At 38.5% G+C, this 27,307-nt stretch overlaps 1 protein-coding gene across 9 annotated transcripts in view; it reads left to right on the forward strand.

Annotated features, from left to right (window-relative positions):
• Positions 1 to 27,307, forward strand: part of gtdc1 (glycosyltransferase like domain containing 1) — a 274,488-nt gene that overhangs the window by 46,047 nt on the left and 201,134 nt on the right. For all 9 annotated transcript variants that reach the window (XM_016994974.2, XM_008112911.3, XM_062966645.1 and 6 more), the window contains one exon: positions 9,488 to 9,561. The gene's annotated coding sequence lies outside the window, so the exon portion shown is untranslated. The remainder of the gene's footprint in view (positions 1 to 9,487; positions 9,562 to 27,307) is intronic.

Here is a 27,307-nt window from a genome sequence, read left to right on the forward strand (position 1 = left end):
TTTTATGCCACAAAACAATGTTTTCAACATAGTCAAGTGTTTGTGTTTCTGAAGGCAAAAGGATTTGGATTTTTGTACCTTGTACATAGATCAATTCACTTTACTATAATAATACTATGCAGAACTAGAGAAGAAGGTCATGAGGAATAATAATTGTTTGTGATGTGCATAATGCTAGCTTTAGTCTTTACTACATAGAAGTCCTGAGATCAGATACTCCAGTATGAGACCATATTATTAAGCACAGATGAAAATGTTGTTGGAACATGGTTATGCATGTCATTATTTTTGCTACTGTCATTTAATTATTTGTAAGGTAAAGGTAAAGGTTTCCCTGACGTTAAGTCCAGTCGTGACCGACTCTGGGGGTTGGTGCTCATCTCCATTTCTAAGCCAAAGAGCTGACATTGTCCATAGACATCTCCAAGGTTATGTGGCCGGCATGACTGCATGGAGCACCATTACCTTCCCGCCGGAGTGGTACCTATTGATCTACTCACATTTGCACGTTTTCGAACTGCTAGGTTGGCAGGAGTTAATTACTTGTAGCAGGTATTTAATAAATACCAACAAATGTTATTGTATACTTTTTAAATTGTACACACTATACATCACCACACATATCTTAAATGACTGTGGCTGCGGTATCTATATGTGACTTGCTATCTTTTTCCGGGGCCCAGTTGTAGGTTCATAGAAAGAAAAGACAGGGCTTTCCTGAATAAGCAATTATGAAACCCATTCACAAAGGATGGTAGATCGGGCCTCTCATCATTATTGTCCTCCTTCTCTCTTTCCACAATCCAGGAGACAAAATTATATACAGTTTGAATATCCTTTATTTAGAAATTCGAAATGTTAAATATTCCAAAATTATCCATGTAGGTGACTGAGAAAATAACACCTTCATTTTCTGATCGTTCACTGTATACAAACATGGTTACATGTACAATACTATTAACAATATTTGTGTATAAAATTACCTTAAGGCTGTGTATATAAGATACATATGAAACATAAATGATTTTTGTGGGGTTCCATCTCTAAAACATCTCATGCATACACAAATATTCAGTTGTCCCCAATCCAAAATACTTCTGGTCTCATGTTTTTAAAGAAGAGATATTCAACCTGTACTAAACAAATGCACTTAATAAATAAATAATGTTTTGCTTGGGTCTGAATTTGGTGGGTTTTTAGTCTGCTGTCACAATGGTTTGGAAATTTATCGTGTTGTTCTTCTGTTATGACATTGATTTTAAAGTTGTAGGTCACCATGGGGGTCTCTTAAAGGAGAAAAATGAACCATAAATTTGGATTGTTTTTTTTTAAAAAGCCAGAATAGTCTTGTTGAAAAATATATTCAGTGAAACCTGAGCAAGGCTTTTGGATGTGAGGGAAAGTGCTACTCGAACGAAGAGAGTTGCTGAATGCAGGAGAAGTAGTAGACCCAGTTGAAACAAATCATTGGATCCTGGTCTGTGATATAATTCTTTATCTTGGGGTCTTAGAAGATGTTAAATGACAAAAAGAATTTTATCAAATGAATTATTGACGTTTTGGCATATCTTGGAAGAGCTAAAATGAAGATGCTTTCTTAGAACCCACACTGCTAGTCAACTTGTTGAGAGACTACTGGGGCTTGTCCCCTTTTTGATCTTCCTCTTGCATCCAGTATCTGTCTTAGAGTACCAACTACCATGCTTATGTGTTGTAATAAAGCCTGGGTAGTTAAACACTTCGAGTACTAAGAAAAATAGTACTTTACTTTTGCTAAGGGACAGATCTAGGATTGTGTGGATCAATATTGAAGGACCCTGCGTGTAGACTGTTCTGCCTCTGAAAACATGCTGTCTAGTACCCTCCAAACAGTGTATGAGGAAGGCAAATAATCTGCATAGTGAGTCAGAAAACTGCAAAAAAATTGCCACTTTCTTCTGCCAGTGATCCCTATTCCATTTGCCAATATAAGCATCCCTGGCACTCAGGGGAAGTTATGCTCCCAAATACTCTAGATGCCTAGAAATGTATTAAAATAATAGGTCTGAGAAGACTTACTGAAGGTTTTCCAATGTTTTCCCCTCTTCTTTTTAAATGAAATCCTTAACTACAAGAAAACGCTGAATGAGTGGTATAGAAACTTTGTGGTAGCTATTTTTATACATAAAAGGGGATAGTACACTATGTGCTAATTATCACCCAATTAAGTGGAAATCATTATGTTATGAGATTCTGGAAGAAGTTTATTGAAAACGTCTGTGAAATAGTGGAAATTTGGAAGGGTCATTATGGTTTTATGCTAGGATGAAGTACAGCAGATGCTACGTTCACTGTTTGCACAAGTTATAGTAGAACTCAGAGAGGCAGGCAATAGTTAGGTATAGCTTTTTGGTGTGCAAGTCTGAAATGATAGTGCCTGTATAACAAGAAAAATATGGCAAAGCAGTTGCCTTTCCATTAACCCAATAAGATTGAGTATCAGCATGTATTTATTCTTTGAATTTGGGGGCAAGGAGAAAAGCAGTGTCAAGCATTTGTGTAGGTGACAAGTAGAAAAAGCACTGAAATAGAATGTGTTTAAGGACCCATTCATATAGCAACCTATTTCTTATGTCAGAGGAATTAATCTGCTCAGTGCCTGGTTTAGAGGGAAGAAGTCTTTTGGGTGGAAAGACTTCCATGTTATATCACTGTGTGCAGCTATATGCATTATAGGTAAATCTTTAAGATGGCTATGTGTGAAGAGGAACATTGGGTGACCTACATGAAAGGTGGTGGATATCTTCTTGTGGAAAAAAAGTTGTCATTAGCATGATGATGGCATATTCTGAAGACACTAGGAAATTGCAAATCAATTCTAATGAGTGACAAAGGAAAGTAGGAGAACTTAAACTAGAGTTCATATTAGTTATTAGAGTCATATAATCTCTTTAAGAGGATTGATGATTCATAATGGTACCTTAGAAAGGGAATTTTGAGGAGCCGAGGAGCTGACTCTTGTACATGTTTACTCAAAGGTATTTTCCCTTATGTTCAAATAATACTTCCAAGTACAGACAGTCCCCAAGTAACGAATAAGATGGGTTCTGTAGGTTTGTTCTTAAGTTGACTCTGTTTGTAAGTTGGAACAGGTACATTTTTTGAAATGTAATTCCAACCGAAAATATTATCTATACTTTAGCTTTGGATAGCAAAGGAAAGGGTTATCATTCCAGTGGTGTTTGTTTTGCTGTCTGTGCATGTTCAGAAGATTTCGCCGCACTTTTTGTCCCTGTGAGAATTGGATTTTGACAAATTTGGCTTGTTGTGGAAACTAGGGTTGACAAGAAAGCTTCAGTGGAGGCATTTTTCCCCAAGATAACTCTTTCAGGAGTGAATTTCCCTTCCTAGGGGTGGATTTATCTCACTTCCTCTTGACTCACCCTCTTTGTAACTATGAGTTGTTTATAAGTTAGATGTTTGTATCTTGGTGACTGTCTGCACTGTATAAGATTTTAGAGTAAATAGCATCAGGAATGGTTTCTAAAGAACATATTATTGCCTGGGCTGTCCAGAATAATACAAGGAATTTTTTGGAATATGTTCTAGAAAATAACAAGGTTATATTGGTGGGGAATTTTCCATAAATCTCAGAAGCATTATAATTTGCTATTTGGTTTCAACTAAGCAACACAGATCCTTCTTTAAAGAGACCAGTATTTTGAAATATATCGTGCTAATGCAATACAAAAAAACTAGGAACCCTCACTGCTTGGCATCTTTTAGAATCTAGAGGCCAGTTAATGATTGCGTTCTTAATTTTGTTCATGAAGAAATAAAAGTCAACTCAAAGGGATAATATGATATTTTTAATAGCTGCAAAATTCCTTGGTACACTTGAGTGAAAGCAGATGAACAAACTGTTATTGATAAAAGAAAACCAACATTAAAGATAGAATGTGATAGGTAAAGGAAGCATTGAGGATTTTCCTTTTTTCCTCTACCCAAAGATAAAACGATTGCATAGTAGTCTGTTAAAAGCTAGGGAGGCATTACTGTTCTCAGTAGCACATTTTCTCCATATAATCAAGGAATTTCAAGATACCACCTAGTTGCTCTTTTTTCTTTCTTTGAGAAGATACTGTTTTATGTTTGCAGTGGAGCGGTGGATCAATATTTTTATACAGCCTTAACAATAATAGGAATTCCCTTTCGTGTTGCCATAAAAAAACATTTTGCTATCTATAAATCCTGCCCATTCCTTGCACATAGTGTCAAAGCACTAATGCTAGGGATGATGTGCTCTGGGATAGCAAGTCAACGAATCAGTCTACCAAAGATATATCAAATGCCATGTATGAAATACACGGTGTTGGTATAGATATACACTGCAGTTTATAAAACAATTGTTCCTAGACTAAAGGGATGAGGGCAATATTTTTTAGCACTCAGATGATATCCAGAGGTTGGAAATGTTAACTTTCTTGGACTATATTGCCAGAATCCTCTAATTATGGTAACATGACCAGTTGCTTTGATTATGGGGAATGTAGTCCCAAAAAAAAGAAAAGAAAAAAAGAAAAGAAACTTCACCAAGCTCTGCATAGATCACTGTGGAAGTCTGAAAGCTTTCTATTTGTCCTGATAACAAGGATGACTTAATGCAGTTAAGAGAAATTATTTATCCTGCTCTTTTTTAAATACTTTCTAAGTTTTGCACCAATTGTTCATGTGTGAATGTTTTCAGAGAAAAGAGTGTTCTGAGGCTTTGACATTCTTTTGAACTTTTGATTGTATTTATTCATTCAGTCTGTCATTTTTTAAAATCTTTTTTTCAGCCTCTATAGGCTTCAGGTTAAGTGGCATGATTTGTAGGGTGGTTGTACCAAGCTCTCAGGGATTATATAGAAATATAATGTCATAGGACCTTATAGTCTATTAAATTCGACTGTGTGTTCATGTCATCAATGGCAAATCAATCTACCTGCATTGTCCTCAGTGAATGTGAAGGCAGAAGACTGCATCTCTTCTATAGCCTTGAAAATATTAGGTTGAAGGATCAAGGGGTGAACTGTGGTAAATATCCCACCGAATTGGATAGAGGCACTTTCAGGGAGCAGAACTGCCTCAGAGAGAAGGGGACTGAAGTTTGCTTCTACCAGCACCATTGCACTTGCATAAATCTGGTTCCATACCATGTATTTAAATGCAAGATTAAATACAGCTAGCCCTTCGTATACGCTGGGATTAGGAGCACAGGACCCTCATTAAAAAAATGTTGATTAAAGAAATAGCATTTTTTTTTTACTTGAGAGAGCACCTCTTTAGGAATGTCTGTCTTTCAGCATGATTTTATGGTCAACTTCCGCTGGAAGTTGAACATAGAATTACACTGCAGGACCTAGAGGTTCCTAGAGAGATGTTCTCTCCAGAAATCTCTAGGTCCCCCAGCATGACTGAGGAAGTTGACTATAGAGTCTCACTGGTTGGTGGACCTATACATTCCTGGAGATAGTATTTTTAATAAAATATGTAAATAGCTAAATCTGCAAAAGTTAAAAATACAAATGTGGAGGAACAACTGGATTTAGTCATAAACATCAAAAAGAATGATTTTTAACTGAGTGATAAACATGATTACAGTTCTATGCACACTAGCATACACCTCAGGTTTATTGTTTCTGGCTCTAGATCACAATGTAGGTTTGAAATTAATTCTTATTTTTTTCAGGTAAGGTGTAGATTTTTTTAAAGTTCATCTTTAATGACAACTGAATTTCATAAAGTTTGGCAACTCTGCCCAATCTCCCCATGGTTTGAAAGTGTTTTTAGGCGGCTGGCGGATGCTTCAGACATGCCAGTGGACATTAGTAGGTGTCATCAGGCACCTGGCAAATATCGTTTAGGGTCAGCAGCATGTCAGTGATGTTTGTAAATAACCAAAGATGCATGACAGGTTCTGCATTCATCAGCCAGGAAGCACACACCTAGGATGTGCTAATGCACAAGACATGGCAGAGTGCTTTAGCACATGGGGATTTGTGCATATCCTGGCTGTCAAGCACAGCCCCCAAAGAGGCCTTTTCAGGGACGATAAAAGGCGCTATCGGGAAAGTTTATTTACAACTAAAATGTTTAAAAATTTAACTGTTAATTTGCCGCAAAATGCTTTCTTGGACTTTTAAGATCTTTTAAAAGGCACTTTCTAGTACTCATTGCTTGACTTAACATCATCAAAGCGTTTACAGAGATATTGTAGGAGCAGGATGTGATAAAGGATGGGATGAAAATGTGTTCTCAGTTGGGGCTTTGGAATTCTGGGAGCTGTAGTTTGGTAAAGCACTAACTTTTTTGGCAGAGAAGGCTAAAGGCCATGCAAAACTGCAACTGTGACGATTCTATATCATTAAGCAGGCCTGTACAACCTGCAGCCCTCCAGGTGTTTGGGACTTCAGCTCCAGAATTCCTTGCCAATGAACAAGCTGACTAGAGCTTCTGGGAATTGAAAGTCCAAATGTCTGGAGGGCCGTAGGTTGTGCTAGCCTAGCATTGAGCCATGGCTGTTAAAGTGTTGTCAGCTGCATTACTTCTATATGGTATGCACTCATAGATCACTAGTTGTGTCTGAAGTTTGGGCCCCTTCTACACTGCCATATAACCCAGATTATCAAAGCAGATAATCCACATTATCTCTTTTGAACTGCATTATCTGAGTCTATATGGCCATGTAGAAAGGGCCTGAGAGGACTTCTTCATACCACTGGATTTCATACCATCATTCATCTGAAGATGATGAATTCAGTTACATCATCAATTTTGGCACAGGTATCTTTGCTTGTTTTTGTTTGAAGTTTGGTCAGTGTTGATGCTAGCTTGACCTCATTAACATGCCTCTGAGGCCCCCTCTACACTGCCAAATAACCCAGATATCAAAGCAGATAATCCACATTATCTGCTTTGAACTGGATTATCTGAGGCCGGTTCCACACAGGGCTTTGACCCGCTCCCAATCAGGTTTCTTGAGCCTGATTGGATGCAGGTTACAATCTGCACATCTCCCCCAAAACTCATGCTTTTTGGGGGGGGGGTCTAGATGCCCTGCTGGGCCTTCCAACAAGGCACCCAAATACCAAAGGAACCCCCCCTGAAAAGGGCTAGAAATTAAAAATTATTCACCCGGCTGCCATAATCACGCTGTTGGAACTCTCCTGGCGCATAGAAATGACATGCCAAAAGAAGTGGGTGAGGAGGAAATTTGCTCCTCGCCCCCCTTTTACCTGGTGTGTCATTTCTACCTTCCAGGAGAGCTCAAGGAGCATGGTAATGGCAGCTAGGTGAGTAATTTTTAAAGGATTTCTTGAGAAAGGGGTTACAACTTTCTAGTTTTTCCAGGCTGATTGAGCCTGAAAAAAACCAGGAGGGCTGTGCAGACTGCCTCCTTGGAAGTCCCAGAACTTCTGAGGGGGCAGTCCCTCAAGGGCCCATACTGGATTAGACCGGGTCTTTCAGGAAGACCTGTGTCTAATCCAGTACCTAATTAATTTTGGACAAAGATGGTTTTTCCTGCTTTATCCCAAATTAATTCGGTTTTACTGGAAGCGTTTTTTGGAAGCCTCCGAAAAAAGAGTGAGAACTCGTATAGGTCCTGTGTGGAAGGGCCCTGAGTTTACACTACCATATAATCCAGTTCAAAATAGATAATCTGGATTTTATATGACAGAATTGAAGGGGCCTGAGTATTGGTCTGAATACCTGATGGCTGTAATGACAGTTGCAAAGAGGCTAGGAGTATTGCAGATTAAGTGTATCTTTGTCTTATCAATCTAGTTTTACCATTGCATTTACCAGGAAAATGAAAAAGTATCCACATAGAGATGTTACCCCCAATTGTTGTGTGTTCGTGAAGAAAGAAAGAAAATAAACTCATTTGAAATGTGATGCTGGGGAAGAGTTCTATGGATACTGTGAACTGCTAAAAAGCTAATAATAATAATAATAATAATAATAATAATAATAATAATATTAATAATAATAATAATAATAATAATAATAATAATAATTCTTATTTATCCCCGCCTCCATTTCCCCAGAGGGACTCAGGGTAGCTTACAAGGGTCGAACCCAGATAAAAACAGTAACAATATAAAACACATCAAATGTACAAAGACATGTGCAATTATAAAACAGACATTTACATATACAGGTAAAATAGCAAACTTAATAACGTATTTAAAACACAAAAGTTAAAAATGGACTGAGTAAAGTGCACCGTATAAATTTCAAACCTGAGGTAGGTGACAAAGTGCTACAGATTAGTGAGAGGATAACTTGGGAAGGGAATAAACCCTGTGACTATATCGAATTAAAGTGCATAAATAGATAAACAACTGGGTCCAGAAAGAGCAAATCAAACCTGAATGCACTTTAGAAACCGTGATTACTAAACTAAGGCTCTCATACTTTGGCCATATCATGAGCAAACATGACTAACTAGAAAAGAAGAAAAAGGGGAGACTGCTTTACAGATAGAATGCCTCAAGAAAACCATGGCTCGGAGTTTGCAAGACCTGGACTGTATTGTTAAGGATAGGATGCCTTGGAGGCATCTCTTTCTCTTTTAAATAATTTTTATTGAAAAGTGTTTTATAACAATAAATAAATTGGGTAAGTTAGGATGGAAAAGAAGGGAGGTGAGAGGAGGGAGGGAGGGGAGTGGGAGATTGGGTGGAAGGGGGGGAGGGAGATGTGAAAGGGAGGGGGGGAAAGGGGGTATCTCTTTCATGGGGTTGCCATAAGTCAAAGGTGACTTGGCATCAGTTAAGAACAACATAAGTTGTTTACAACAAAGGCTTTTTTGGATTTAAAATGCTGCTGATTTGCTTGGATGATTCTGCTACTCATTTATTGTAAGCCATTTAAAGTTTATTTCCCATGTACTTAATGTAATAGATACTTCTTTGAAATTCTGAGATGGTCTGTCTCTGAGTGTCATGTTATACCACCCTATACACCACCCTATACTCTTACCAAGATGTGTTTATCCTTGCAAAGCCTGTATTTGTCCATATATCCTTCAAACAAATAACCTTCCTGAGAGATTTTTCGTATTAATAAAGCTGTGTCACTAACTTCAAATGGGCCAAATCTGGTTTGTGTTTTGGTAGTAAAAGTCTGCCATTGTCTAAAAGGGCTGCATTTTCATGGTGTACTTTCACACCTTGTAGAATTGTTTGCCCAAAGGCCTAGCATGAACTTTCAGGACTTGCAGGGATTGATTCTTTCAGAGATTTCTGAAAGCAGCCAACATGGAGCAAGATGGTGGTTGGGGATGGTGTTTGTGGTCTAAGATGTAAAGGTGATTATGGAAGTCTCTGTATTGGATTGGTTTGGGACCTATGCATCAAAGTCCTGCTAGAGGCTTGGTTGTGAATTATGTTTACAGTGAACTGCTTTTAGCATTGTCTACTGCTGCTAGTGGTCTGTTAATATATATATATATTACTTTTAGAAAAACAGACCCTGGAAGAACATCCTCCACACGAAGCTCCAGGAGGAGTGAATGCTTTGGCGGAACAAGTAAAAGTAAGTGATAAGTTTCTAATGCCTAGAGAACAAAATTTCTTCTAAAAGGATGCTTGGAGTTCAGGAACTATTGATCTACTGTTCTGATAACTAACCAGAGGCACTAGAGTTCTAATGTTTGCCTTTGATGAATTTGAATTGTTTCAGTTTTTTTTAAAACTTTCCCAAATGTGTACATAGTCACCTGGAGAACTTTATGAAATGTGAGAATATTGAAGGTGATGGTAAACAATATGATTAAGACCAGAAGGTTTTTTGGTCTGGTGTGTTCTGTGTATTTATTACTATAAAATCATATCGCTCTGACTCAGATATGAAATCCTATTTTTTAAAGCAACAGAACAAAAGATTTAGGTGATACAAGTATTTTTCCAGTGTTTCTCAAACTGGGGTTGCGAGGGGGGTTCAGAGGGGTCATCGAAGATCAGTATTTTCTGTTGGTCATGGGGGTTCTGTGTGGGAAGTTTGGCCAAATTCTATCATTGGTGAGGTTCAAGGGGCTCTTTGATTGTAGGTGAACTATAAATCCCAACAGCTACAACTCCCAAATGTCAAGCTCTATTTTCCCCAAACTCCACCAGTATGCAAATTTGGGCATATTGAGTATTTGTGCCAAGTTTGGTTCAGATCCATCATTGTTTGGAATCCACAATGCTCTCTGGATTTGGTCAACTACAACTCCAAAACTCAAGGTCAATGCTCACTAAACCCTTCCACTATTTTCTGTTGGTCATGGGAGTTCTGTGTGCCAAGTTTGGTTCAATTCCATTGTTGGTGGAGTTCAGAATGCATTTTGATTGTAGATGAACTATAAATTCCAGCAACAACAACTCCCAAATGACAAAATCATCCCAAACCCACCCCACCAGTGTTCAAATTTGGGCATATTAGGTACTCATGCCAAATTTGGCCTAGTGCAGTGGTTCCCAAACTTATTTGGCCTACTACCCCCTTTCCAGAAAAAATATTAATGAGCGCCCCCTGGAAAGGGGGGCGTGGCTTAGAGGGGTGGGCGTGGCTCCTGCTCGAGAGGGCGGGGCTGAGCCTCTCCCCAGTCCAAGATGCAGGGCTACAAGGGAAGGTGGGTGGGGCCACAAATGGGTGGCCAGGACTGGGATGGGCGGAGTTACAAGCTCTGAGGCAGGGCTTAGTTTCTATTCTTGTCCTGTGGCACCTGCCAGGACATGGGGTGAGGCTAGAGGAGGGGGGCGGGGCCTCTTCCCAAGTGCCTGATGCAGCTGAACCTCTATACCCCACCCCCGTGTTCTAACAAGCGCCTCAGGGGAGATATTCAGAGGCTTAGCCCTGTCTCGCACTCTTGGTAAGAAGCCCCGCCCCCACCCCTACCCCCACCATTTAGACCTAAAAGGCCTCTCAGGAGAGGTATACAGGCTCAGCCCTGTCTTGGGCTCTTGGAAGGAGGCTCCACCCCCTTCCCTAGCTCTTCCCTCTGTGTCCCAACCAACGCCTCAGGAGAGGTATAGATTCTCAGCCCTGTCTTGGGTTTTTGGGAAGAAGCCATGCCCACTCCTCTAGCTCCACCCCCTGTGTCCTAACAGGCGCCTCAGGGGCTCATCCCTGTCTCCAGCACTTGGGAAGAGGCCCCTCCCCTCCCCTGCCCCCTCCCCCCAAATGCACCTGTGGCCATCATAGACCCCTGGATCGCTGCAGCGCCCACCAGGGGGCGATAGCACCCACTTTGGGAATCACTGGTCTAGTGAATGAAAACGCATCCTGCATATCAAATATTTACATTATGCTTCATAATGGTAGCAAAATAACAGTTATAAAGTAGCGACAAAAATAATTTTATGGTTGGGGGTCACCACAACATGAAGAACTGTATTAAGTGGTTGTAACATTAGGAAAGTTGAGAACCAAGGTCTATACCATTGCTTCTGCATAAGAATGCAGAAGAAACTTTTGCAGTTACAAACACTGTTAACATATGTATTCAGAAAGCACTCTGTTTTCCTGCCTTCTAGTGTCACTTACAAATGTTGTGGTCATTTAGCAAGAACATTTTGACAGTTTTGTGGCAAGTCTGTCAGGTCTGTATTGTATCCCTATTGACATTGCTGTCAGATCTTGTTATGCCTTCTGGAATTCCGTTTTAAACAATTAAACAAATGTGTTCCTTCTATAAATATTTTTCAAGGCCCATGTTCTGGACTCTCAATTGGTCCCATGGATACTCCCATGGAGTATGAATGTGTTTTGAAGGATTTTTATGAATTGAAAAGTGTTGGTATTGACAATAAATCAAATGGCCTAACAGAAGTTTGTGCAAAGGAGCAGGAGGGTATTACACTAATATTATATTAAAATAAGGTGCCTTTTCAGCCTTTTCAGCCCAGTGGGCAGCATGTGTCATGCTGAAGGGTGGATTGAAGAGCTTTCATTGATAGTAAACGAGGAAGGAAAAACTGGGCCAGGAATATAGTTTCAGAATATCAAAGGCTTTACTTTGTGAATTGCTGGCAACTAGTTTTTGGTTTCTGCGTTTTAAAAAATGAGAAAATTTATTTTATGTTATGTGTGTTGGTAGTGGTTGTTGTTATAATTTGATGTGTTATTGTTTTGTTCTTATATACCATTTTATGTTACATGCTGCACCCTGGAGTGCTTTTGTGAGCTGCCCTGAGTCCCTTTGGGGAGATGGTGGCGGAATTTAAATAAAGTTTATTGTTATTTATTATTAAGACTTAGGGAAGCTCCATGAGCTTCGCTTAGGCCTGACTAGGTCATCTGATCATTCTCACGCATGAACTTTATAGACGACAGTTGAATGGAATAATCAGAGTATGATATGTTCACAAATATTGCAGTATTATCCAGAAATCACAAATAGTTTGGCTACAAGAAACCAAAAACTGTTGGAATTAACTAATAAAATAAAGAGCAAGAGGACTCAGTTGCTTATGTCATATAAAATGAATTGAAAAAAAGAAGTGAAGTGTGTATTCTGTACTAGGCATAGTGCTGCTGTGCACCATATGCTGTCGCTCTTTGTATACACGTGTGGCTCCAGTATAGTTTTTGTGTAGTTCAAGACAATCTTCTTTAAGTATGACCGAGAGAAGCCAGAAGATTGGACACCCCTGGTCTAAGTAATGCTATTGCCCAAGTTTTATATTCTCTTCAACAGAAGGCACTAACCTAAAAACTAGCTTGTGAACGGTATTAGAAATGTGATATTTCTAATACTATAAATTAATGCAGATTTTTAAATCTAATTCATTCTGGTCATTGAAATAATATTACTCTGCTCTATGAAGATCTTTGAATGAGATCTTCATGTACAGCTCTCCTGTACATGTAGTCTCTGGGTTACAAACATCCGACTAACAAATGACTCATAATTAAGAACAGGGGTGAGACAACAGGAAGTGAGAGAAATCTCCCCCTAGGAAGGGAAATTCACTTCTGAAAGACTTATCTTGAAGAAAAGGTTTATCCACTGAAGCATTATCACCAATCCTTGTTTCCATGACAAGTCAAATTTTTCAAAATCCAATCATTATAGCGACAGAAAGTTAAGTGCAATCTTCTGAACAGGGGCACAGATAGCAAAATAAACACTACATGGTGTGCACCCTATGCTATCCAAAGCTTATATATATACACATTTGGCTGGAGTTACACTTAAAAATGTACCTGTTCCGACTTAAAAACAAATTCAATTTAAGAATAAACCTAAAGATGCTATTGTGTTTGTAACTTGGGGATTGCCTGTATTCCATTGGTCATTGAAAGAGATTACTGTGATTTTCATATATGAAAAAAGTGTGCAGATAAATATAGTATAACATTTTAACTATTAGCTCAAGTGTGCAAAGTAGGCTTGTGTATTATGTGAGCATATTATGTTCCAGGACCCTTGAGTTTGTCATGGATCAAGAGTACAGTAATACCTTCACTTAAGAGTTTAATTCATTACATGATTAAGCTCTTAATTCAAAACACTCTTATTTCAAAGCAATTTCCCCATTGGAATTCATTTAAATGCTATTAATCCATTCCACCCCCCTTAACCTCTCATTTTTGTTACATGTTTCTAAATAAGAAAATGTACTTTATAAGTAACAATGTATAAATGCTAGACATGTGTGTGGTATTTGTTCCTTTTGTTTCATTTGTGTTTCCGTTTTGTACCGTCCATTTGGATGGCAGGAAATGGAAGCCCCTCGCCCACCGGAACAAAAAAAAAAAACTCAAAACGAAAGGCAGGCGCGAGCTGGTATTGGCTCCAAGCCTGCTCTTCAGATAGATCAGCTGCAGGCATGTGAGGTGCGTAGGCCCAAATACAAGACAAGAGCATGAGGCATGAGGCACGGAGACTGCTCCCTTGAAGCCCTAGAGCCCTGTACTCTTGCATTAGCGCTTCCTCTTGTGCTAGTGCTTAACCCAAAATGCTGCTCTTATGTCACAGCAAAACCCGGGCCAAGTGACAATTCTTAACTAAAAATACTCTTAAGTTGGGGACACTTTTAAGTAGAGGTTTCACTGTACTGGGGAGAAGACTGGTATTGCTAGATGTAGAACAGAAAGTAATGTTTAATAGGAGGAAGGTGAACAAAAATCATCTGACTACATGGGCCATTTAGTTGAGCTGGCCCAAGGGTTAATAACAAATAAGGACCAACTATAATTAAGATATCAATTTCTGGATGATTTTTGAAATTAAGTATTTTTCAGAAATGCATATTTGTAGCTAATAGTATCTTAGCTGTAGCTGGTTAGAATATGCGGTCTAGTAGAAATTCTGCAGACTACAGTTCTCATCTGTGCTCCATCGCAACACGTCTGGGATTATTGAATACTAGGCTATTATTACCAGACTGATTTTTTTTCTATAATAGGGAAGTAGTTACTAATAACGTCTTCTCCTGTCATGTTTAAAATATCTCAGAGTAGTTAGAGAACTAATAGGTGTGGTAATGGGAGATGTAACACTATTTTTAATCAAACCTCTTTCATCCAGTTAAATCTAATGTGAGCTGCTGAGGTCATAGGAATTGATAATCTCGTACTATTAAGAGTTGAAAACAAGATTCTTTTGAGATGGGGACTTGACCTGAATGAAATGCATATAATCATCCCACCAGCATTACAGTCACATTTGGCACCAAAAATACCACTTGAATACAAAGTAATTGACCAGTGGTTTTTAAAACTCTCAAATGAATTAGTAAAGCCCGAATCTGGTGTTTTGTTTTATTTTCAAAGGCAGTAACTTTTGATTCCTGTTAGTCTATTTTAAAGCCAAGCATGATGATTGTGGATCATGTTTGTAAAGAAATGCCTAGCTTTCCCCAAAACCATTTCAGTATTTCCAGTTGAGAGCTGGAGCATTTAACCAAGGCTTTCAGCAACCTGCTGTGGACTAAAAAGTTTGAATTGTAAAACTAATGCTGCAATTTGTAATTCTCTAAAACATTGTACATACTATGCAATGAATGCATGTATATACAAGAGGGAGTGTTTGTTTGGCTTGAAATAGTTTTCTTGCTCTCCCATAATTTGAAAACAAGTTTGGTTTATGGCATGAAATTATGAAGGCCATTAGTGTCTTTGCATAGTTCAAAAATTAAAGCAGCTGAGATATGGAGGTTTAAAATGTAGCTACTCTGCATTCACATTAACAACTTTCCTTTAAGGATTTATACTGCCATTGCTTTCTTTTCATGCATAGTGTAATACACAGATTTTATAGCATGTTACTTTTTAAATATGTAAAACTCACAACAGGAGCCATTATGGCTTATGCTATAAGGTGCCTGTGGATTAATGGCCACTGGGACATTTTTATGTCGTAACTTTCAATTTCCTGATGTTGCAATTCAAGTGCAGAGAATATATGTATATATATTAAGGAGCCTGCATTGGTTCATTTATAATTATACAGTGTGTTAATTTGCCCTGTTTCAGTTTGGACTCACACTTTTCTGTCTCTAGTGTTGTATTTACAGCATGAAACTTGTCATCACTTCAAGAATGCCTCCCCAAAAAACGTACAATGTGTGATCTAGAATACTGGCGATGTACTAGGACTTGCAGCCCATTAATGCTATATCATTAACACTATATCTCATTTTAACTGGCATGGCAACATTCCATGGGATCCTAGGATTGACAGTATATGCAGGGGCATTTAGACTTCTTAACTGCAGAGGTCTAGTGCCTCACTACACTACAAACCCCAAGATTTCGGAGGATGTTTCCATGGCAGTTGAAGTGGAATTTAGTGCTATACTTGCATTGTGTAAATGTTCTCCTAGTTACTTTTGTCAATGCTCATACTAGAATCATTTCACATTACAGAATTATAGCACTGTGGTTTCGCCTTATCTGTTATGACTTCATTCTGTAGAATCCTGGGAGATTCAGTAAGGGAGGAGCATTAAGGTTTCTCACCCAGTGGACTGTAGTGCCACAGGTGACCCCATGACTTCCTAGGGTTCATTCATAGCAATCGAAGAAGAATCATAGTGCTATAATTCTATGAATAGATATCTGGTATACAGTGTTCCCTCGCTACTTCGCGGTTCACTTTTTGCGGACTCGCTGGTTTGCGTGAAACTGGTTGGATCTTCTTGCCGGTGTTGCTGCTGCTGCTTCTCCTCCTCAGGGCTGTTCCCTTGCTCTGTGCCTGCCATGTTGCTCAGGCTGCCTCTGTTCCTGCAGTCAGGGAAGAAGGAACGCCATTCCAGCCGGGCCACACAGGGAAATGTGGAGGACTCGGAAGAGGGGGCGGGACTCAATTATTGACTCCGCCCCCTCTTCCGAGTCTTCCATGTGGAGGAGCAGCATTCCTTCTTCCCTGGCTGCAGGAGCAGAGGCAGCCAGAGCAACATGGCGGGCACGGAGCAAGGGGCCCGCCAGCTCTGGTAGGAAAGGTTTCACTGGCTCCCTGGGACGGGCGAGTTAATCCCATAGTGTCCTGTTTTGTCTTACAAGAACAGCCTTAAAACACTGTGGTAAGTAAATGAAACTGCTTTACTTCAGCAAAACGTAAAATACAACACACTCAGTGGAATAATGCAAGAAGTCTTAGGGCAAACCCAGTTCTTAGTCTCTGATAAACTCCCAAATCAAATAGCAGTCTTGCTTCAGACAAAGAAACAGCAATAAATCCAGATGCAGACTTGATGCAGGCACAAGGAGAATGAAGGCATTAGAGTCACTTTGTTACCAGCAAGGGCTGGCTGCACCTGCTTCTTCTTTATAGCTCTGAGTCCCCTCACAGCTGCTAGGGCAGTTCCTAATTACTCAGCTGCATTTCTGGCAGCTATTCTAGCTGAACGACATCTCTGCTCTGTTTCCTTTCGCTTCTCCTGAAAAGTGGGTACAGTAGAGTCTCACTTATCCAACACTCGCTTATCCAACGTTCTGGATTATCCAACGCATTTTTGTAGTCAATGTTTTCAATATATCGTGATATTTTGGTGCTACATTCATAAATACAGTAATTACTACATAGCATTACTGCATATTGAACTACTTTTTCTGTCAAATTTGTTGTATAACATGATGTTTTGGTGCTTAATGTGTAAAATCATAACCTAATTTGATGTTTAATAGGCTTTTCCTTAATCTCTCCTTATTATCCAACATATTCGCTTATCCAACGTTCTGCCAGCCCGTTTATGTTGGATAAGTGAGACTCTACTGTACTTGCAAAGTCTCCTCCTCAGATTCCAACTCATCCTCAGATTCATGAACACTTTCCTGCTCCCCTTCCTCTTCTGAAGAAGAGGAATCCCTAACACAGTCCAAGGCTCGGCAATTCTGGGAGTTGTGGGTTTACAACAAACAGTGCAAAATGGCCCACAAGTCTTCCCGGGGCTTGGAGGAGGAGAAAGGCCACCTAACTATTAAAATAATGCATAAATATTAAAATAAATATAGTGTCCCTACTTCGCAAATTTTCACTTTATGCAGGTGGTCCTGGAACAGAATACCTGTGATAAGTGGGGGAACACTGCAGTCCTTTTGTTGGTTCAAATACTTTCCTGCACAGAACTATACACAGATCTCTAGCACAGTGGTTCTCAACCTGGGGTCCCCATATGTTTTTGGCCTCCAACTCCCAGACATCCTACAGCTGGTAAACTGGTTGGAATTTCTGGGAGTTGTAGGCCAAAAGCAACTAGGAATTAGGTTGAGAACCACTGCTTTAGCAGAATACTTCTTGTTTCTTCTGTCCTAAACTTGACAGTTAAATCTCAAAAATGACACAGTTTCTAGAACATGCCTCCCTATAGGACTCTACAATGGCTACCAACACTGTTTCTTGGGCTGTTTTTGTTTGGAAGGAAGGTGAAACTTTATGTTCTGTCTCAACCAAATTTAGTACAGTTAAAATAGCAAACTCTCACAAAGAGATATATTTTCTCCTCATAGTATATCATGTTTCCAGATAGGGATGTTCTTTTGTATTTGAGAATTGCAATAGTGCTGACATACAGATTCAATTTAGGGATATAAATGATGTAGACATTAGAGTTAAGGCTTCCACTCTTGGATACATATCACTTATATACTTTTACGTATGTCTGTTCTGAAAACAAAATTTTAAAAGGAAATACATAAGACAAAACCTAATTATTAATCCTGATTGGAGTAGACCCATTGAATAAATGCTATGTGATGGAGCCAGTGTGGTGTATTGGTCTGAGTGTTGGACTATAACTCTGAAAAACAGGATTTGAATCCCTCCCAATCAGTTGTGGGTGACCTTGGACAAGTCACACACTCTTAGCCTCATAAAATCTTCTGACGGGTTGACCTTAGGATTGCCATAAGTTGGAAATAACTTGAAGACACACAACAACTGTAATAAAATATGTACAAATCAGAATCAGTTAATTTCTGCTGTGGATTGTGAAATCCAACATACTGAATCAAGCCACTAGCATTTTCTATACTAGTAGTCGTCAGATTTTTACACCTTGGAGTTAACTATAGCTCAAGGATTACTTTAGAAACCTGCTTCTTAATGTCTTAACGCAGAGGTCCTCAAACTTTTTAAGCAGAGGGCTGGTCCACAATCCTTCAGACTCTTGAGGGGCCGAATTATCATTTGAAAACAAATACGCACAAATTCCTATGTACACTACACATGTCTTATTTGTAGTGCAAAAACAACAATAACAATGAAAGAACAATACAATATTTAAAAATAAAAACAATTTTAACCAACATAAACCTATCAGGATTTCAATGGGAAGTGTGGGCCTGCTTCGGGCCAATGAGATAGTCAAGTTAATTAGGATTGCTGTTGTTGTGTGCCTACAAATCATTTCAGAGTTTGGGTGAGCCTGTCTAAAACTGAGGGCAGGGAGCAGGTAAATGACCCTGGAGGGCCGCATCTGGCCCACGGGCCTTAGTTTGGGGACCCCTATCTTAACGTGTTTGTGTCTCTGTGTTGTGGTTCTCCTGCCGTCGACTTTAGATCAGGCTTTAATCCATCAGTTGAAGACTGATGGCTTGTAAGCATTGTAGCGTGTCTCTAGATTTGTGCATTTCATCTCTTAACACTCCCCTCCCCCCACTGTTACCTTGAGATAGCATAGATACAAACTGGGAACTTTTGCATGTGAATGACCATATTTATGAGAGTCTAATGTGTATATTTTTATGCTAAATTAGATAGTCAAAAGTGAAATGCGCATTACATTTGATGGTGCGTTAGAATCACGCACATAAACCAAACTTGCTAACCTCAGCCTGACGGAGGGGCGCAGCTTCTCAACTGGCCTCATTTACAGACAAGGGGAAGCTGCGTATTCCATTCAACAACAAATTTCTTTTGGTAATGTGCCTCTCAAAATTGTACATTACTATCAGTGACTCACTATACTTGAGTAAATACGGTATTGCAGACCATGCCAAGACCTAGAAACAAGTGCATTTCCTAGCCCAGATTCTTCCCCAGTAATTCCCCAATGACCTGAAATGGAATCTGTTTTGTCATACTAGCTGAGGTTTATAATATCTTCAAAGTATATAATTTGATACTGTGATATCAAATAAGACATTTGTCATTTAAGTCACATATCAATAGGAGCTAAAGGAATTCCTTAAATTCTCCTTCACTATTTCTTCCATTTACATTATGATCACTGATAATAGTTTATGATCATGAAAGTTCATTGCTAAAGGCAGTTTGGATGTTACTTTCCTGGAAAAAGAAGGTCTGACCAGTTTTTCTAAACAGTAGGGCTCCCTTCACCCATTTCCTCTTGCTTCTTCAAGTGTCTGGTATGTTCACCTTTGAACATGTATACAGCTGTGCACATAATACACTCATTATACTTTTATCAGTCATATTTTACTGTGTTTATTAAAATGGAGTTGTGGCATTTATATTTTATTAGCTGGGGTTCCAGGAGAAGTAATGAGCAGGGTTAGTAATTCAAATTATTTTTGTGAGCATTTTTGTGGAGTTTTCCTTCTTCCCCCCTCCTTTTTTTGTTTTTAATACTGAGTTATGGCACCCCCCCCCCCCCAAGAATATAAAGCATACAGAAAGGAGTGGGGCATACAAGCAGAAAGGTCTCATGGCAATGCTGCTTTTCTAATACATCTCATTCTAATGTGATCTATGTACAGAAACATAACTTCTCTTCCTACCCACTCACCCATCTAAGTATTGAAGTGTGTACGCCATATCAACAGAGTTTTGTAATTTGGCACAAATGTTATTTATTTAAATATTTTGTATTCATAGACTTAAGTTGTTGAGCTTAACATGTTGTAGATGTTGTTGTAGAATAAAATTTTCAAGTGCGGACTTTTAACCTCCTGCAATTACAGAAATTGTATACATTATTCTATAAGTGAATAAAATCTATACTTCTGAAATAGAGTTACCCTTCTCTTATGCTTTGGCTAGAACATTTAAACATGATGTATAACTTAGTACTCCCAATTACATCATCATAGCTTTTTGATTTGAACTGGGTTGACATCTGTGAAACCACATTTATTAATGTACATGCGAAAAGGCAACTGCATCTTCTGTAATAAACAATCAACAAATTCAATGGGGTTTTTGGATTTTGTACATAGACCATTTATTTTTTAAATAATTTTTCATTTTTCCTCAGATTATTATTACTTTTGTAGTTTTTGCGATTTGTGGAAATTCAAACTTCTTGTTGATTAATATCAGTTTCCCTTTGTAAGTTTTAGTGAAAATATAAATTCATATATTCATATTTTGAACGTTATCTTTTAGAAAATTTGAAGATTTCTTTTAATCTGCTGGGAAAAATGAATGTAAAACTATGGATAATGTGAAAGACAACCGTGTAATTTTTTGTTCTTCTTCACAGTTTATACAGGTGTGACTCCCTCACTTAGCTTTTGAATTGTTTCCCCTTCCCCTACATTTGTGGGATATCATTATCTCAACTTTATTTCAACTATAAATATTGAAGAGTCATACTGGGGGTTGTAGTAGGTTATTGTTGTTAACTCTGTTATGTTAACTTCATCATATGAAATACCTATGAATTAGAGAGCTCCACCTGGTATCACCCTATTATCACCCTAGTTATTGCCAACTCAGGACCATTTCTTCCTTGATTGAGGCTATTCATCTGAAATGCAGTCTTCTTATTTTCCCGTTGCCTTCTACCTTGTCAAGCATTAGTGTCTTTTCTAGTGACTCATATCTTCCCATGATGTGTCCATAGTGTGATGGCCTTAGTTCAGTCATCCTGGCTTCTCGGGAGTATTTGGGCCATTAATTTGTCTTTATCATACCTTTCATTTGTCTTTATCACACCCCCAGTGGCGCAGTGGGTTAAATCCTTGTGCCGGCAGAACTGCCGACCGAAAAATCAGCAGTTCGAATCTGGAGAATGGGGCGAGCTCCCATCTGTCAGCTCCAGCATCCCATGCAGGGACATGAGAGAAGCCTCCCACAGGATGATAAAACATCCGGGCGTCCCCTGGACAACGTCCTTGCAGACAGCCAATTCTCTCACACCAGACGCGACTTGCAGATTCTCAATTCACTCTTGATACGAAAAAAAAAATACTCCACAGTATCCATAGAACTCTTCTCCAGTACCACATTTCAGATCAGTTTATTTTGGAATTTGGAAATACAATGTATGGCCAATCCTAACTTTAGTATTCCATGAAGTTGGGTTACCATCTGTTCCTGGTGATTTATTTTCTATAAGTGCTCTGAGTGTAGTTTCCACTTCACTTTCTAAAATTGGAGGTTCACCTTTAAATGGGTCTTCCTTGAATGAATTTATCATCCTTTCATTTCTTTTAAATAGATTTTCAATATGTTTCCATTGTCTTTTTATTTCTAAATAATCATGTAATGTGTTTCCCTGCTGGTTGAATAGCATCCCACCTCTTGGTTTAAACTTCCCTTTGACTTCTCAGATCTTGTGTAAGCGATCTCCTGCTCTTCCTTTTTTGGTGTCGTCTTATATTTATCTCTATGGATTATTATAGTTGTTCTATCTGACCCTGCACACAGGTCATGGAACACTTGCATATAGGAGTTTATTCCTGTTTTGTGACCTTTTCCTTTTGCTTCTTGTTTGTCCTTAACTGCTTAAAGAGTTTCATCCACCAGGGCTTCTCTTTTCCATGATTGCAGGTAGTGTCTTTTTGCATTCCTTTCTGTTAATAGACCAAATGTGGAACTCTTGACATCTTTGATTTGCTTTCAACTATCCAGATATCAGGTATATACTGCAGGAGCATAGCATAAAATTGAAGAGCAGTTGTAAAGATAATACACTACACATTATAGCTCTTGGCATTTGGTTAAGTCCCAATTCATCTGTGTTTGTAGAGATTTTCTTTTTCGTCTGATGGAGTTATTATTCATTTTTAACAATAAACTAGTTTAACCACTATGTACGAGAATTGGCACAAACCCCGGGCTCATGTGCTCACTGCTACCTGTGGTTTACAATTCTGACCTGTTCCTATATTTGTGAGTTTCCTAAATCTAAACATCACAGAGAATTCTATTTCCTTTAAAAACAAAGCAGATGATTTTGATATTTACTGGCACATGAAAAAGGGAGGGATGTGTGAATCTGAGAATTATGCTGCCTGGTGCACATAATACTAAACGATACATAGTTTAGCATTATATCTAAATGTGTTACTGAGACATTGTGATGATTGTATTACTGAGGCAACACATTTAACAGCGCCATAAACACGCTCCTGTTCACAGATCACATTTTGCTGTGACTACGGGCAAAAATGTCCCATGCACCCCAGCTTTTCCAGTTTGAGAATTATTGGACTGTCACCTTAATATTTGGAGTTGTCAAGTCCATCCCTGTTGCTATAGCCTATTCACTATACTTTTGCTGCCTTGTTTCCATTTTAGAAATGTGGTAGAAAAGAAACAAAGATTACAAACCGAGATTTCTGACAAAAACATTTTAGCTTTCTCTATAAAGGAAGATCTTGCACAGCTACCATGGAAAAATTGTAGAAATTGTTCAAGATGTCACATTCATTACCCACAGAACTCATAGTAAGCTACTTTTTAGCAATACTGGCAGCAATGGCATGCCAGTTACTCTCAAAGAGATTAGCAGTCAGTGAAAGGGCATTTGCAACAGTATGGGCACCGATAAGCAAATAGTGTTGTTGTGTATATACTCATTGAATATGGATCATATTGCTGTACCGTATTATCTGTATATCCAATAATAGTGGTAGTATTGGTGGGAAAACATTCTGAAGAATATTACAAAACACATTTTTTACCCAAAGGACCTAGCTTCTGGATAACTGAAAACTTGCCTTGTTCAATTTGAACCTGCCTATAAATTATGATTACTTCCCAAAGGCCTACTTTATATCCACTATTGAAAGAGACATGGTGCTCAGAAAAATTAGACAAGGTCTTTTTTGTGGAAAAGGTTTGATAGGTTTTAGGTTGGGGACAAAAACATTGACTTCATGTGCTTGTTAGATATCCCGTATTAACTCGAGTCTATTGCGCCATAGAATCTAATGTGCACCTCAATTTCCAAAGCCCTGAAACCAAAAAAAAAAAAAAAGTGTTTGCTGCTGAATGTAATGCACAGCAGCAAAAAGTGCACTCTTTGTAATTTGGCAAAAAAAAGGGAGGCATTACTGTTGCTGCCTGCTTAGAATTCCTTCGTAATAAACAATTGTGTTAGAACACCAAAGTTTTCATGCATGGGAAAGAAAATCTTGGGTTGCATCTATGCTGTAGAGTGAATCCACTTTAATTGCCTTGGTTCAATGCTATGGAATCCTGGGAGCTGTAGCTTGCCAAGGTTTTGAGTCTTCTTTGTCAAATAATGCTGGTGCCTCACCAAACTACAAATGCCAGTATTGTATAGCATTGAGCCCTGGCCATTTAATTAGAGATGATGCCCCTTAAAGAAGACTTCCACGTGCAGCTCCTAAAGAACCTTCTCGTTTTGCTTTGGCTCAGCACTAACATTACTGTATGATGCAAATCTAATGCACACCCCAATTTTGGCAAGGTTGTTTAGCCAAAAAAGGTGAGCATTAGATTTGAGTAAATATGGTACTTTTAATTCAATTTGGCTGTTTTATTGTTTGTTTGTATTTTTACATTAATTGCTTTAGGGGATTTTGTTAGGCCCAATCATATTCTAGGATTATTCTAATCTATAAATTGGGGTTGCTTTTAAAATGAATTAGTACTGCAAGCATACTATGCTTCTATGAGGTTGCTAATGCACTTGGCATTGGAGAACCTCACCTGCTTTTTTAAAAAGAGAATGTTTCTAGCTCTGTTTTTTAAAAAGAGACTGTGAAATCTCAGAAGCGAAAGCTTCTTCTTCAAGGACATCTAGTGGTTCAGAAAATGAGGTGTCAGTGTCTGATAGCTAGTTCAGAATCCCTTTCCTACTCTTATTCAATTCACCCCATCATTCACATACATATCCTCATCCTCCTCTATCTCTTTACTGTTTCCATTCTAGTGCTTGTAAAATATTTTCAGTTTTTCCCAAAATCATCACATTTGAGGCAGAATAAAATAAACAAAGTATAGGCTGTTTGTATTTTATGTCATATATATTATATTATACTGTATATAATTTCGGCTCCCCCCCCCACCACCACCACTTTCCAGATCTCCCTGTAGTAATGAGATACACACTAGTCCAGTGTTAGTGTGGTACCTGTATTTGCTTTTGCTTTGTATTCTGTTTTTTGGCTGAAATAATGTAGTGTATTTTGACTATAGTTAAAATATTGGTTTATAATTACTTTTCACCAATATGGGTGTCCTATGGACATTGAGAAAGGATGGATTTAGTCATTAATTACTGAAGAGAGACTTCCTTATCAGAAGTTGGTACTATTTTTGAGGTGGTAAAACTAAAGGAAAAGTATTTTCAAAGAAAAAATACTCTTGCTTGTCTGATGTTTGCTGAAGACCCAGCTCTGTTTGCAAATTGAAGTTCCTAGCACTGTTCATTGGAGGGGTGAGGAGCACTGGCTATGATGTAATGCAGAGCAGTGCATTTTCCAGCCACATAGTGATGCATTCCTGAGAATGGAATCAAGCCATTAGTACATCCTGGGGAATTTACTGGTTTCAGAGAGACACCCTTGAGAGAGAAAGTACCATAATGAGAAAGTGGCAATGCTCCTCTAACATTTGTTGTGGCCTTTGAAATGGCTAAAACACCTGAAATGATTTTTACCTAATTGAACTTTGCATTCAATTGATGGGGTACATATTCTTAGGTCATTTATCATCAGTGGCTTTTCAGGCTCTCCTAGGACTACATAGTATATATTTAACTTAACTTGGCTAGGTCAAGGGAATTTTTAAAAAAATATGAGTAATTTTGTAAGACTATAGCAAAACTAGAAACCAAGTTTTGACATGATTTCCTTATTTATATCCTACCACCTTGGTGACTAATAAAATATTGATGACTTAACTGGTTAAAATATGTGGTTTTCTAACTGGTTTCTATTGCTCCTGAAAGTTGATGTGGCTGGTGATTGTGGTGGAGAAATCCACTTGTGCTGGCCACCATTTTGGGAAACCCAAGAATAGTGCATCAAGTCCTGGATGCCTAAGCGGATCTTGAACTTCGTTTTCTACAATAACAACCCTCTGGGGCAGATATTGAACTGCTTTTGCAACTGTGAAGCATTGAGATACAGAGTGAGGATGGGCTGCTTTCTTCAATGGGCAGAAGAGTAGGAGGTGATCCCAGTGGATATATTTCCTCAACTTCATAGTGTAACACCAACATGTAACCTATCGTAAATATCTGTGTGTAAATTGACCTTATGAAGGGCTGGTTTGGAGGCTAGAATTATGGATGTCGATACAACCTTTAAATAATATAGCCCTGATGTTTCCTGCCCTAGCATTCAAAAAGTCCAGAAGTGTTACCACAGCAAAGAAATTGGAGGAGGTTGATGCTTCGTTAGGTTTTCCCAGGATGAACTAAGCTCTCCTTTGTGTCGCTATTATTTATTTCAATAAGAGTTAGGGCACAGTATTTACATTGACCTATGTATCAGTCAATTTTTTAAGCTCAAATTTTCTAGACTTGTGCATGCATATACATATAGTACATTGCTGTTTACAGTGATAATTTTGTCCAGTGATTTTTGGATGTGCATTCCACTATATTTATATTACATTTTTTTCATAATATGTCTTGTCTCTCACATTTATTTGCTGCATTTCCTCCATGTCCATTTCATCCTAAGAAAAACAGTGTGGTGAAAGTTAGGTTTTTGGGGAGAATGGGTCTCCTAAACTAAGCCAGTGAACTGTGCAATTGTCAGCTCTACAGAAAGGGATGGAAATAAAATATATAAAGAGGAAGGAGGTTCACAGACTGGATTTTCGTTCCTTCAGCCCGCTGCTGCGTCGCAGCCCACAGGTTGAGAAGACTCTTGGTTCAGTGATAACTGTTCTGAGACACAGGGTATGTACCACTCACACATAATTTTTAAGAGAAATTGTGTGTGTGTGTGTGTGGGGGGGGGGGGGGGTTGCCGCTGTAACACCACTGGAGTTCAGCGGTGCAGTGGCATTATGCATACTTTAAAACTTGTAAACTAGTTTTAGGTACTAGCTATTCGGAACTTCTGGATCATTCTATAATGATCCAGAAAATATCTAGGATCTTTATTCTCACCTGAAGGACACCACCCCGCGTCCCCATTGGCTCTTTTAGTACCATGGTACAACTTCAATTTAGCATTTATGGAAGGGTTTTCTCTCAGTTCCATCAAAATAATGATGCTTGAGAGAGACATTTAGTCTTTTCTATTCTTGATGTGTTCCTTATAACTGGAGCAATATTCTTTCCTGTGTCTTGTTCTTGTTAATATTTTCCTGGTTGAGTTTTTCTAGAGTTCTTATTGCATGGTATTCCAGCTTTGTGTCATTTTTTTCCTATCTTTTTTCATGAAGTCGATTTTAAAATAATTCTGGTTGGGGTTATGAATGAGAGGAAATGATTATAGATAGTATTGCTAAATTTTGCTATAAGCAGACATTGCTTTTTATACGATAACAAAATAGAAATCTACCAAGATTAGTAGGTAAATAATAATTGTGTTTTTTTGTTTTATGTCATAGAATTATATTAATATATATGTATTATTCAAGTTTTGCTGGGAAGCCTTACAAATATATTACATATGCCCACATTCTATTTTTCAGTCCCTAATAAAGTAGACCCATTGAATTAAAGGAAAT

This window comes from Anolis carolinensis, chromosome 1, assembly GCF_035594765.1.
Source record: "Anolis carolinensis isolate JA03-04 chromosome 1, rAnoCar3.1.pri, whole genome shotgun sequence".
In the NCBI taxonomy this organism is placed as follows: domain Eukaryota; kingdom Metazoa; phylum Chordata; class Lepidosauria; order Squamata; family Dactyloidae; genus Anolis; species Anolis carolinensis.